This window comes from Pseudophryne corroboree, chromosome 1 (assembly GCF_028390025.1).
Source record: "Pseudophryne corroboree isolate aPseCor3 chromosome 1, aPseCor3.hap2, whole genome shotgun sequence".
In the NCBI taxonomy this organism is placed as follows: domain Eukaryota; kingdom Metazoa; phylum Chordata; class Amphibia; order Anura; family Myobatrachidae; genus Pseudophryne; species Pseudophryne corroboree.
In genome coordinates, this window is record NC_086444.1 from 932,917,898 (window position 1) to 932,930,071 (window position 12,174).

At 41.9% G+C, this 12,174-nt stretch overlaps 2 pseudogenes; one reads left to right on the forward strand and one right to left on the reverse strand.

The window, feature by feature from the left end:
- Positions 1 to 10,451: 10,451 nt before the first annotated feature.
- Positions 10,452 to 10,570, forward strand: LOC134951165 (5S ribosomal RNA; annotated as a pseudogene).
- Positions 10,571 to 11,184: 614 nt separating this feature from the next.
- LOC134946553 (5S ribosomal RNA) lies at positions 11,185 to 11,304 on the reverse strand (annotated as a pseudogene).
- Positions 11,305 to 12,174: the final 870 nt, after the last annotated feature.

The window sequence follows — 12,174 nt, forward strand, 5'->3', positions numbered from 1 at the left end:
ACCAATGGAGCCATCCCATATTCCTCCTACAGATGGACCTGTCAGGGTAATACAAATCGATTTTATACAGCTACCACCCTGTAGGAATTTGAAGTATGTATTGGTATGCACTGATGTTTTCTCAAACTGGGTAGAGGCATTCCCTGCTGCTACAAATACTGCTGTGTTTACCGCAAAGAAAATTGTGCAGGAATTTGTGTGTAGATATGGTATCCCTAAGATCATTGAGAGTGATAGGGGTACCCATTTTACAGGTGAAGTCTTTCAGGTTATGTGCAAACTTATGGGTATTAGTAGCAAACGTCATACTCCCTACTGACCACAGGCTAGTGCGAAGGGGGAAAGAATGAACAGCACTATTAAAAACAAGCTGAGCAAAGTTATGGCTGAAACTGGACTGTTGTGGCCAGAGGCGCTGCCACTAGTGCTGTACAGCATCAGAACCACTCCCAGGTCACCGCTTAACCACCCTTTGAAATTATTTTTGGACGACAGCCCCACGTAATGATAGATACCCAGGATGATTTGAAATGCAACAATGAGATGACTGTGCAATACTTGGTTAGGACGAGCCAGCAATTGAGAAATCAGCAAAGGAATTTGAAACTGGCGAGTCCTGCCTACCAAACAGTAACTGTCATGAAATTGAACCTGGGGACTATGTGATGATTCGAAATTTTCTACGCTCAGGTTGCCTAATAGACAGGTAGGAAGGACTGTACCAAGTCTTGTTGACCAGCACGACATCACTGAAGGTTGCCGAAAGAGAGACTTGGGTCCACGCATCCCATTGCAAGAAGCTCGCTAACCCGAATAAAGCTTGTGAGAAAGAGAAAGGTGAAGAAAACCTTATTTCGCTGGAGAATTTGTTCCGGGAAAGCTGAAAGGCAAAACTGTTGAACTGCACCTGAGCGTGGTGAAAACAAGATCAACGACTGTTATCTTATTTTGTCTTCTCTCCAACACCCCCACCCCCTTTTCTTTTCAAAATGGATTTGCATCAAGAGACTGTATTATCCCTATTCCGAATTTTGATTGTGACTCTATTTTTGATCAGGACAATTTGTTTTTGCGAGGGCACCTGAGAAGTTGAGCAAGGATCTGGAATGGGTTCTGATGAAGAGGATGAATTCATAGGATCCCAGGATCAGTCCATCACTTTGGTCAAAGCTGGTATAAGTAAGAGATCCGGTAGTCATGGAGCTCGGAAGCAATGTGAGGGGTTGTTGTCTGATGAATACTGCATATGTAAGTACTGCGACCCCAGAGTTGAAGATGAGTGCATCCAGAGATGTCAGTCAAACGATAATATCGATATTGACGGACATCCTTTGAGTGACTATCACTCACTAGTGGGTATGGTCTTAAACCAAACAGAATGCTGGGTATGCTCATAAGTACCTCAAGGACAGAGTAAATCGAGGTTAGTGCCATACCCATTAACAGTAAATGAGGTACTGCATGGGGGGAGACCGGTAGACAGAAAATACAATATATCTAGACCCCCTAGCCTAAAGCTCCACCAGTACCACATAGACAGATCCCTACTTTGTTTCAATGTAACCAATTTCGGGAAACCAGGAAATTGGGAAGTGGCTTGAAACAATCAGACAATGACCATCTCACACAGAGCTGATGAGGAACCCATCAACTCTGAACTTGTACATAGGATAGCTACAAGTGGGAGGTACTTCCGATACAAGTATACATGTGGGACCAAAACCATGTTGGCTGGAAAAGTGTCACGGGGATATTGTACGCACATCATCCAGCCTGATACTTGTGTCAAACAGATGGAAAAACTGGGGACAGGTTTCTTTGTGAGAATTATCTGTGACATGATAGTAATGCATTTTGTCCCCTATGTGCTCCCAGATGACGCTTATTTCATATGTGGAAGAAAGGCGTACAAGTGGCTAACTCCGAGCTCTGAAGGGTTATGTTACATAGGCAGAGTACTACTAGAAATCATGACCATTGCACATGACCAATTGAAGGACATTCACCACATTTATCCGCCTCCTTATACTCGCACCCACTACGAACACATTTTTAAGAGACACCTCATAGACAGGGGAGAGCCCGCGGACTCTAATTTGATTTACGAATCCACCGGGATACAGATTCTTCCCGCATTAGACATCACCCATACTGCCAGAGGAATCATAAATTATAGGTATATCCAAGCGCTAGCGAATTTGATAGACAATATCGCCGAGATGTATGACGACACCTTCAGGTATACGGGTAGGGAACTACAGGCCTACAAAAAGGAACTGGTACTACACAGAATGGTCTTAAACTATGTCACGGCCATGATGGGTGGGTATTGTGTTACTTTAGCAACTCAGTATGGTGTGAAGTGCTGTACGTATATTACGAACAGTACTGAGGATCCAAAAGAGATCATTGATCAAAAGATGGACAAGATATTGCAGTTAAAATGGGAGTTTAGAAAGAAACACAATCTCACTTTAGCGGCTGTGGGTAATGAACTGACCGGATGGGCCTCATGATCGAACCCACTCAAATGGTTCTTGGGGTTAGGAGAGTGGGCACAAGGGATAATCGCAAATGTGGGAAAGCTTCTTCTCTGTATCCTGGGTGTCGTCATAATTATCGGCCTGATATTTAAATGTGTTCAGATTTTGACACGGCGAACAAGAACAAATCACAATGCAAATTTGATGAGTCTAAGGAGTGGGTGCATTGTAAATGCGGCAGATCTAGTATGCGATCCAATGATAGAAACAGTACTGTGATAGGAATGTAAATGAATTTCATGGTCTGTTTATTTCACCATTTGTTTGTGTTTTCCCCTCAAAATCTCAAACCGGATATGACATCAGTGTACCCTGATGTAGGTGAATGTGTATGTATTTAATTGTCCAGGACAGACATCATAGGCTTTATACATGTTGACTTACCCTAATTTCTGTAATACCCAGTTAATAATACACATAGCTGATGCAGGAACATTATCCACACATAATGGCATACACATACATCTCCCAAAATGTATCTTCAGGTAAACGTGCTTCCCATTTATTAATAACACAAACAAGATGAGGGCAGCAAGGAATGCCCTTGTCTGGAAAAGCTCGGTAAATGTTTGTTGGACCATTTAAAGACGCGTAATACGGGATGAGAAGGAATAAATGAATACTTTGTATGACCTTGAAGCTTTTGTAGAACTAAGACTTATACGGCACGATGATACATTCCTCTCAAACACACACCCATACATACATGCTTTACCTATTCCACTAGGTCGTACAAATTAGATATATTCCCACCTACAATTCTTCCTCCTCTTGAAAGGTACTCAAATGTTGTGCATACGAAAAATGAAATATGAATAATGAATTGTTTAGTGATAGTTTTAGATGACTATCAAAGGGTGGACTGTCAGAGTCAAAAGAATTACATACACACAACATACAAACTCCAAACATAGTGGCCTCTGTTCGTGTGCATTACCGCCATGCGTATGCATACACGCAAGTTATATACACAGGTTTACGCACCTTGCATATAAACGCATGGCAAGAGTATATACGGTAGCATACGCATTCGCACAGAAAAGCCACAAAAACATATATAATATCTTATTCATATAGCGCATAATTTACACATAGTCTCCATATACATTGTCAGCGACTTGCATACATTTTAAAGGTAAAGCAACGGAGCTATTCAGCTCTACATGCTGTGAGGGGATGGAGCAGTGTTAGGACTTAGTGTTTGGTATCCAGATCTGCAGTATTTTATGATCTACATTCCGGTGGCTGTTTCAAGTATATCACATACTTCTGCGTATAGATATATGCAGAATGGGAATATTCACAAACTGCTATTATACTGTACTCATGATATTCGGTGGGAAACCAGAGACGAACATCTGCACGTGCACCCTGGACCAAGCATCGCCCACTGATACAAACCAACCTATGACCCCTCATGTACTGTAAATAACTTGCCCTCTGACCTATGAAAGAAGAGCTTACATTTCCCATTGTACTGTATTTGGACAAACTGTATAAAAGAGAGGTCTCCTGATCCAGGCTTCAGTCTCTATACTCTGAGATCATCTTGCCAAGACTGACTGAGTCCTGGATCGGCGTGTATATGCAATGTATATAAACAATATAGCGGTTATATGTATATGATTAGCGGCCGTAGCGGCTCAAACCACAGTGTACGTATGTGTTGCTTTCCCTTGTAATTTAATCAAACTTAACAATATATACTGTGTATATATATATATATATATATATGTGTATATGTACAGTATATACTGTATGTATATATAAGTGTGTGTAATATATATATGTCTCTGTCTCATGTGTGTAATATATATATACAGGTTGAGTATCCCTTATCCAAAATGCTTGGGACCAGAAGTATTTTGGATATCGGATTTTTCCGTATTTTGGAATCAGTGCATACCATAATGAGATATCATGGGTATGGGACCCAAGTCTAAGCACAGAATGCATTTATGTTTCATATACACCTTATACGCAGCCTGTAGGTAATTTTAGCCAATGTTATAATATACTTTGTGCATTAAACAAAGTTTGTGTACATACACACAATTCATTTATGTTTCATATACACCTTATACACACAGCCTTAAGGTCTTATAATACAATATTTTTAATAACTTTGTGTATTAAACAAAGTTTGTGTACATTGAGCCATCAGGAAACAAAGGTTTCACTATCTCAGTCTCACTCAAAAAATTCTGTATTTCGGAATATTCCGTATTTCGGAATACTTGGATATGGGATACTCAACCTGTGTATATATATATATATATATATATATATATACATACACACACATATACACTGCTCAAAAAAATAAAGGGAACACTTAAACAACACAATGTAACTCCAAGTAAATCACACTTCTGTGAAACCAAACTGTCCACTTAGGAAGCAACACTGATTGACAATCAATTTCACATGCTGTTGTGCAAATGGAGTAGACAACAGGTGGAAATGATAGACAATTAGCAAGATACCCCAAATAAAGGAGTTGTTCTGCAGGTGGTGACCACAGATCACTTCTCAGCTCCTTTGATTTCTGGCTGATGTTTTGGTCACTTTTGAAAGCTGGCAGTGCTTTCACTCTAGTGGTAGCATGAGACAGAGTCTACAACCCACACAAGTGGCTCAGGTAGTGCAGCTCATCCAGGATGGCACATCAATGCGAGCTGTGGCAAGAAGGTTTGCTGTGTCTGTCAGCGTAGTGTCCAGAGCATGGAGGCTCTACCAGGAGACAGGCCAGTACATAAGGAGATGTGGAGGAGGCCGTAGGAGGGCAACAACCCAGCAGCAGGACCGCTACCTCCGCCTTTTGCAAGGAGGAACAGGAGGAGCACTGCCAGAGCCCTGCAAAATAACCTCCAGCAAGCCACAAATGTGCATGTGTCTACTCAAACGATCAGAAACAGACTCCATGAGGGTGGTAGGAGGGTCCGACTTCCACAGGTGGAGGTTGTGCTTACAGCCCAACACCGTGAAGGGCGTTTGGCACTTGCCAGAGAACACCAAGATTGGCAAATTCGCCACTGGCGCCCTGTGCTCTTCACAGATGAAAGCAGGTTCTCACTGAGCACATGTGACAGACGTGACAGAGTCTGGAGACGCCAAGGAGAACGTTCTGCTGCCTGCAACATCCTCCAGCATGACCAGTTTGGCAGTGGGTCAGTAATGATGTGGGGTGGTATTTCTTTGGGGGGCCGCACAGCCCTCCATGTGCTCGCCAGAGGTAGCCTGACTGCCATTAGGTACCGAGATGAGATCCTCAGACCCCTTGTGAGACCATATGCTGGTGTGGTTGGCCCTGGGTTCCTCCTAATGCAAGACAATGCAGGTCATACAGGCACGTGGAGGCCACACACACTACGGAGCCTCATTTTGACTTGTTTTTAGGACATTACATCAAAGTTGGATCAGCCTGTAGTATGTTTTTACACTTTAATTTTGAGTGTGACTCCAAATCCAGGCCTACATGGGTTAATAAATTTGATTTCCATTGATAATTTTTGTGTGATTTTGTTGTCAGCACATTCAACTATGTAAAGAACAAAGTATTTAATAAGAATATTTCAGTCATTCAGATCTAGGATGTGTTATTTTAGTGTTCCCTTTATTTTTTTGAGCAGTGTACATGTCCTGTCTCTTCTACTGGTGGGATGTCTTGAGAAAGGTTACGTTATGTTTTTGCCTACACTGGTGATTTGAGTAAAAGAAACCTACTGAAAAGTCCCTGGTGAGTGCACCTCTTCTTATTGGCATGGATATATTTTGTATAGCCCGATGTGGTCTACTGGGTTACCATTTTTTTGGATGTATATTAGAGATGTGTGGCGGGCCCTTTTCGTGTTTTGTGTTTTGGTTTTGGTTCTAATTCCTCGCTCGTGTTTTGGATTTGGATTGGTTTTGCCAAAACCACCCTTTTGAGTTTTGGTTTTGGTTTTGGATCTGGATGATTTTTAAAAAAACATAAAAACAGCTAAAATCACAAAATTTGGGGGTACTTTTGCTCCTACGGTATTATTAACCTTAATAATATTCATTTCCACTCATTTCCAGTCTATTCTGAACACCTCACAATATTGTTTTTAGGCCAAAAGGTTGCACCAAGGTGGCTGTATGACTAAGCTAAGCGACACAGGTGTGCTGCACACACACCTGGCCCATCTAGGAGTGGCACTGCAGTGGCATACAGATTGGCAGATTTAAAAAATAGGCCCCAAACAGCACATGATGCAAAAAAGAAAAAGAGGTGCAATGAGGTATCTGTATGACTAAGCTAAGTGACACAAGTGTGCAGCACAAACACCTGGCCCATCTAGGAGTGGCACTGCAGTTGTAGACAAGATGGCACTTAAAAAAACTAGACCCTAAACAGCACATGATGCAAAGAAGTAAAAGAGGTGCAATGAGGTAGCTGTATGACTAAGCTAAGCGACACAAGTGTGCGGCACAAACACCTAGCCCATCTAGGAGTGGCACTGCAGTGTCAAATAGGATGGCACTTAAAAAAACTAGACCCTAAACAGCACATGATGCAAAGAAGAAAAAGAGGTGCAAGATGGAATTGTCCTTGGGCCCTCCCTCCCACCCACCCACCCTTATGATGTATAAACAGGACATGCACACTTTAACAAACCAATCATTTCAGCAACAGGAAGAAAGATAAATGGAGCGCCTGTGTCTGTACTCTGGCTCTACAGAGGCAAGATGTCGACCTCATCCTCCGATTCCTCACCCCTTTCACTGTGTACATCCTCCTCCTCACAGAGTATTAATTCTTCCCACTGGAATCCACCATCACAGGTACCTGTGTACTTTCTAGAGGCAATTGATGGTCAAGGTCTTCTTGGAGGAATTTATAATTCATTTTGATGAACATCATCTTCTCCACATTTTGTGTAAGTAACCTCCTACGCCGTTCGCTGACAAGGTTACCGGCTGCACTAAACACTCTTTCGGAGTACACACTGGTGGGGGGGGGGGGGGGGGCAACTTAGGTAATATAAAGCCAGTTTGTGCAAGGGCATCCAAATTGCCTCTTTTTCCTGCCAGTATACGTACAGACTGTCTAACATGCCTACTTGGATGCTGTCATTCATATAATACTCCATCATTCTTTCAATGTTGACAGAATCATATGCAGTGACAGTAGACATGTCAGTAATCGTGGGCAGGTCCTTCAGTTGTACCAGATGTCAGCACTCGCTCCTGACTGCCCTGCATCCCCGCCAGCGGGTGAGCTAGGAAATCATAGCCTGTTCCTCGCAGCCCCAGTTGAAGGAGAAAATGAAGGAGGAGCTGTTGACGGGTCACGTTCCGCTTGAGTTGACAATTTTCTCACCAGCAGGTCTTTGAACCTGTGCAGACTTGTGTCTGCTGGAAAGAGAGATATAATGTAGGCTTTAAACCTGGGATCGAGCATGAAAGCCAAAATGTAGTGCTCTGATTTCAACAGATTGACCAACCTTGAATCCTGGCAAAGCGAATGAAGGGCTACATCCGCAAGTCCCACATACTTTGCAGAATCGCTACTTCTTAGCTCCTCCTTCAATTTCTCCAGCTGCTTCGGCAAAAGCCTGATGAGGGGAATGACCTGAATCAAGCTGGCAGTGTCTGCACTGACTTCACGTGTGGCAAGAACCTTGCACAAGATGGAATTCCACCTCGTTACAACCTCTTGCTTCAGGTGATGGCTGTGTTTGATAGCGCTCCAGTCTTCAACATGTGGTGGCTGTATGTCGATAGTGGCTCACAATTTTTCGGGCCACCGACATCATCTACAGCACGCCCCTGTCATTTTAAAAAAAATTCTGCACCACCAAATTAATTGTATGTGCAAAACATGGGACATGCTGGAATTTGCCCAGATGTAATGCACGCACAATATTGGTGGCGTTGTCCAATATCACAAATCCCCAGGAGTCTAATTGGGGTAAGCCATTGTGCAATGATGTCCCTCAGTTTCTATAATAGGCTGTCAGTGGTGTGCCTCATACGGAAAGCAGTAATACATAGCGTATCCTTCCTAGGAATGAGTTAGCGTTTGCGAGATGCTGCTACTGGTGCCGCTGTTGTTGTTGCTGTGGGAGGCAATACATCTACCCAGTGGGCTGTCACAGTCATATAGTCCTTAGTCTGCCCTGTTCCACCTGTCCTTATGTCCGTGATTAAGTGGACAGTGGGTACTACTGCATTTTTTAGGACACTGTGGACACTTTTTCTGACGTCTCTGTACATTCTCGGTATAGCCTGCCTAGTGAAGTGGAACCTAGATGGGATTTGATACCGGTGACACACTACCTCAAACAATTCTCTAAGTCCCACTGAACTAATGGCGGATATCGGACACACGTCTAACACCAACATAGCTGATAAGGCCTCAGTTATCCGCTTTGCAAAAGGATGACTGCTGTCATATTTCATCTTCATCACAAAGGACTGTTGGACAGTCAATTGCTTACTGGAAGTAGTACAAGTGGTCTTCCGACTTCCCCTCTGGGATGACGATCGACTCCCAGCAGCAACAGCAGCGGCAGCATAAGCAGCAGTAGGCGTACTACTCAAGGATCCTATGGAGGAATCCTGGTTAGGAGAGGACTCCTCAGTCTTGCCAGTGACAAGGACTGCAGGAGTACTGACGTTCCTGATTGAGGAGGAAGTTGACATTGGGAGAGTTGGTGCTGTGTCTTGCAGGAGCTTGGGTTCAAGAGGAAGAAGGGATTTAGGTGTCAGTGGACTACTTATGCTCTTTCCCAAAGTTTCACAATTTGAAACTGACTTCCGCTGAATGCACAGCAGATGACGTATAAGGGAGGATGTTCCTAGGTGGTTAACATCCTTACGCCTACTTATTTCAGATTGACAGAGGCAACACACGGCTTGACACCTGTTGTCTGGATTTGTGGAGAAATAATTCCACACTGAAGAGGTGGCTTTTTTGGTAGTTTGCCCAGGCATCACAATGGGCTTATTCATCCCACGGACAACAGGTGTCTTCCCCGGTGCCTGATTTAAACAAACCACATCACCATCAGAATCCTCATCGTCAAATTCCTCTTCAGCACCAGCAACACCCATATCCTCATCCTGGTGTACTTCAACAGTGACATCTTCAATTTGAATATCAGAAACTGGACTGTGGGTGCTCCTTCAAGCACTTGCAGAGGGCGTGCAAATGGTAGAAGGAGCCACCTCTTCTCGTCTTTTTGATGCATTCTATTTTTAAACTTATTCATTTATGTACCAGTAGTTAGAAGTAGAAGAGCTCTAACAGAAACCACCAGCTCATCTACAGCCACACCACACTGGATATGCCCAATCTTTCCTGATCTTGGAAGCTAAGCAGTGTTGTGCCTGCTTATTACATGGATGGGAGACCACCTGGGAATACCAGGTGTTGAATGTATTTTTACACTACCAAATCTGTTCTCTTGATGCATTGCATTTTGAAACATTGGGGCAGATTTATTAAGCCTAGTGAACTGATAATGTGAAAAGTGATAAAGAACCAGCCAGTCAGCTCCTAACTGTCATTTTTCAAACCCAACCTGTGACATGTCAGTTAGGAGCTGATTGGCTGGTACTTATCACCAATCAATTTATCACTTCACCAGGTTTAAAAAATCAGACCCTTATTAATTTATGTACCAGTAGTTAGAAGTAGAAAAGCTCTAACAGAAAATACAGAGCTCATCTACAGCCACACCACAATCTCATCTGTACTTGGAAGCAAAGCAGTATTGGGTTTGTTTAATACATGGATGGGAGACTGATTGGGAATACCAGATGCTGTAGGTGTTTTTATACTACCAACACGTTTTCTTGATACATTCCATTTTTAAACGTATTTATTTATGTACCAGTAGTTAGAAGTAGAAGAGCTCAAACAGAAACCACCAGCTCATCTACAGCCACACCACACTGAATATGCCCAATCTCATCTGATTTTGGAAGCAAAGCAATATTGGGCTTGGTTAATACATGGATGGGAGACTGCTTGGGAATACCAGATGCTGTAGGTGTTTTTATACTGAGAAAAAAGCTTTTTTTGGGACCGCACTAGTCTTACAATAAATTTCTAATGCCCTCTGAAAGACTGATTTATGACGCTAAATTGCGTTATGGATACAGCAACTTTGTGCATATGGAAAAAATCCTTTTTGCAAATATTTGTTGCTATCAGTGGTGCTCCCTAGAGTCAAGAAGAGTATCAACTAAAAAAACCCAACAAAAAAGAGTTGGAAAGTAGACTCTTGTGTGGGAGCACTCAATTCAGAGGATTGGATATATACTAATCAATTCTGATAAAACATAATTTTATTAATTCATTATTAAAATATGATTATAGGAGTAAATTGTACGTAAAATAGTGTAGCTACGCGAAAATATAACACTGTATTAAGTGCAATTCAGGTGGTTTTCAATACCACAATAAAAACCGGAAATCAGAAATCAAATATTTGGGCTATAGGTTTTACTGAAATCACAGTAACACCTTTGTATAATATATGACCATCATTTATTCTACAACAATCCTATTCAGGATTAATTAGTCGTAGAGAATTAAATCATAGGTCATACGGAACCGAATGCCAATTGGTATTATTGAGGATCACTCTAGATCGGGCAGAATAATTTTTTGCAGTACCAGGGTGTTCCAGGGTGGTCTCCCATCCGAGTACTGACCCGGCCCTCCACTGCTTGGCTTCCAAGATCAGACGAGATCGGGCATCTCCAGCGGGGTATGTCCGCAATTTCTTAATCTGCCCGTTCAGTCAATCCCAATACCCATATTGCCAGAGTTGTATATCAGAGGTGAACTGAATCAGTCGTGTGTTCAGTGTCTAAATTTATATTATGCCCATAGAAATGAAATCATAGCAATATTAATCAATTGCAGTAATTATACACAGGGGCGTCCACTGTGCATATAGACAAAATTACAATGCGGACAGTTAGCATATACAAAAATTCTATGCAAGGGCGTCCACTTGCATAGCCGGGATATGATGATGATAAATAATCAGGCGACAATTATAGCAAACCTGTTGCTGTAAACACTATATAGTATATGTGGCCTCTAATAATTTATATCACACACACCACAGTAGAAGATAATGCACATAGGAATAATTAAGTAGCAATTTGCTGCAGGTTTACTGCCAGTAAACCTCTTTGGGATTCTTCGTGCAATAATCTGCCGTATTTAGAAATATACTAGTTACCTCCCAATACCTATTAGATACCATATAAGTCCAGCACCTTTTGGAGCAGTCGGAATATGTGTATGCACTTTGATAATCAGATAGCTATAAAACTCAGGCTTATCATTGATAGACATATAGAAACAGTGCATGGAATTGGTTACATTATGTAATGCACACACACATATATATAGGCAGCATCTAAATATTTTAAGGCAAATTAATAGCCTATTTGGGCTACACTATTTTACGTACAATTTACTCCTATAATCATATTTTAATAATGAATTAATAAAATTATGTTTTATCAGAATTGATTAATATATATCCAATCCTCTGAATTGAGTGCTCCCACACAAGAGTCTACTTTCCAACTCTTTTTTGTTGGTTTTTTTTAGGTGTTTTTATACTACCAACATTAT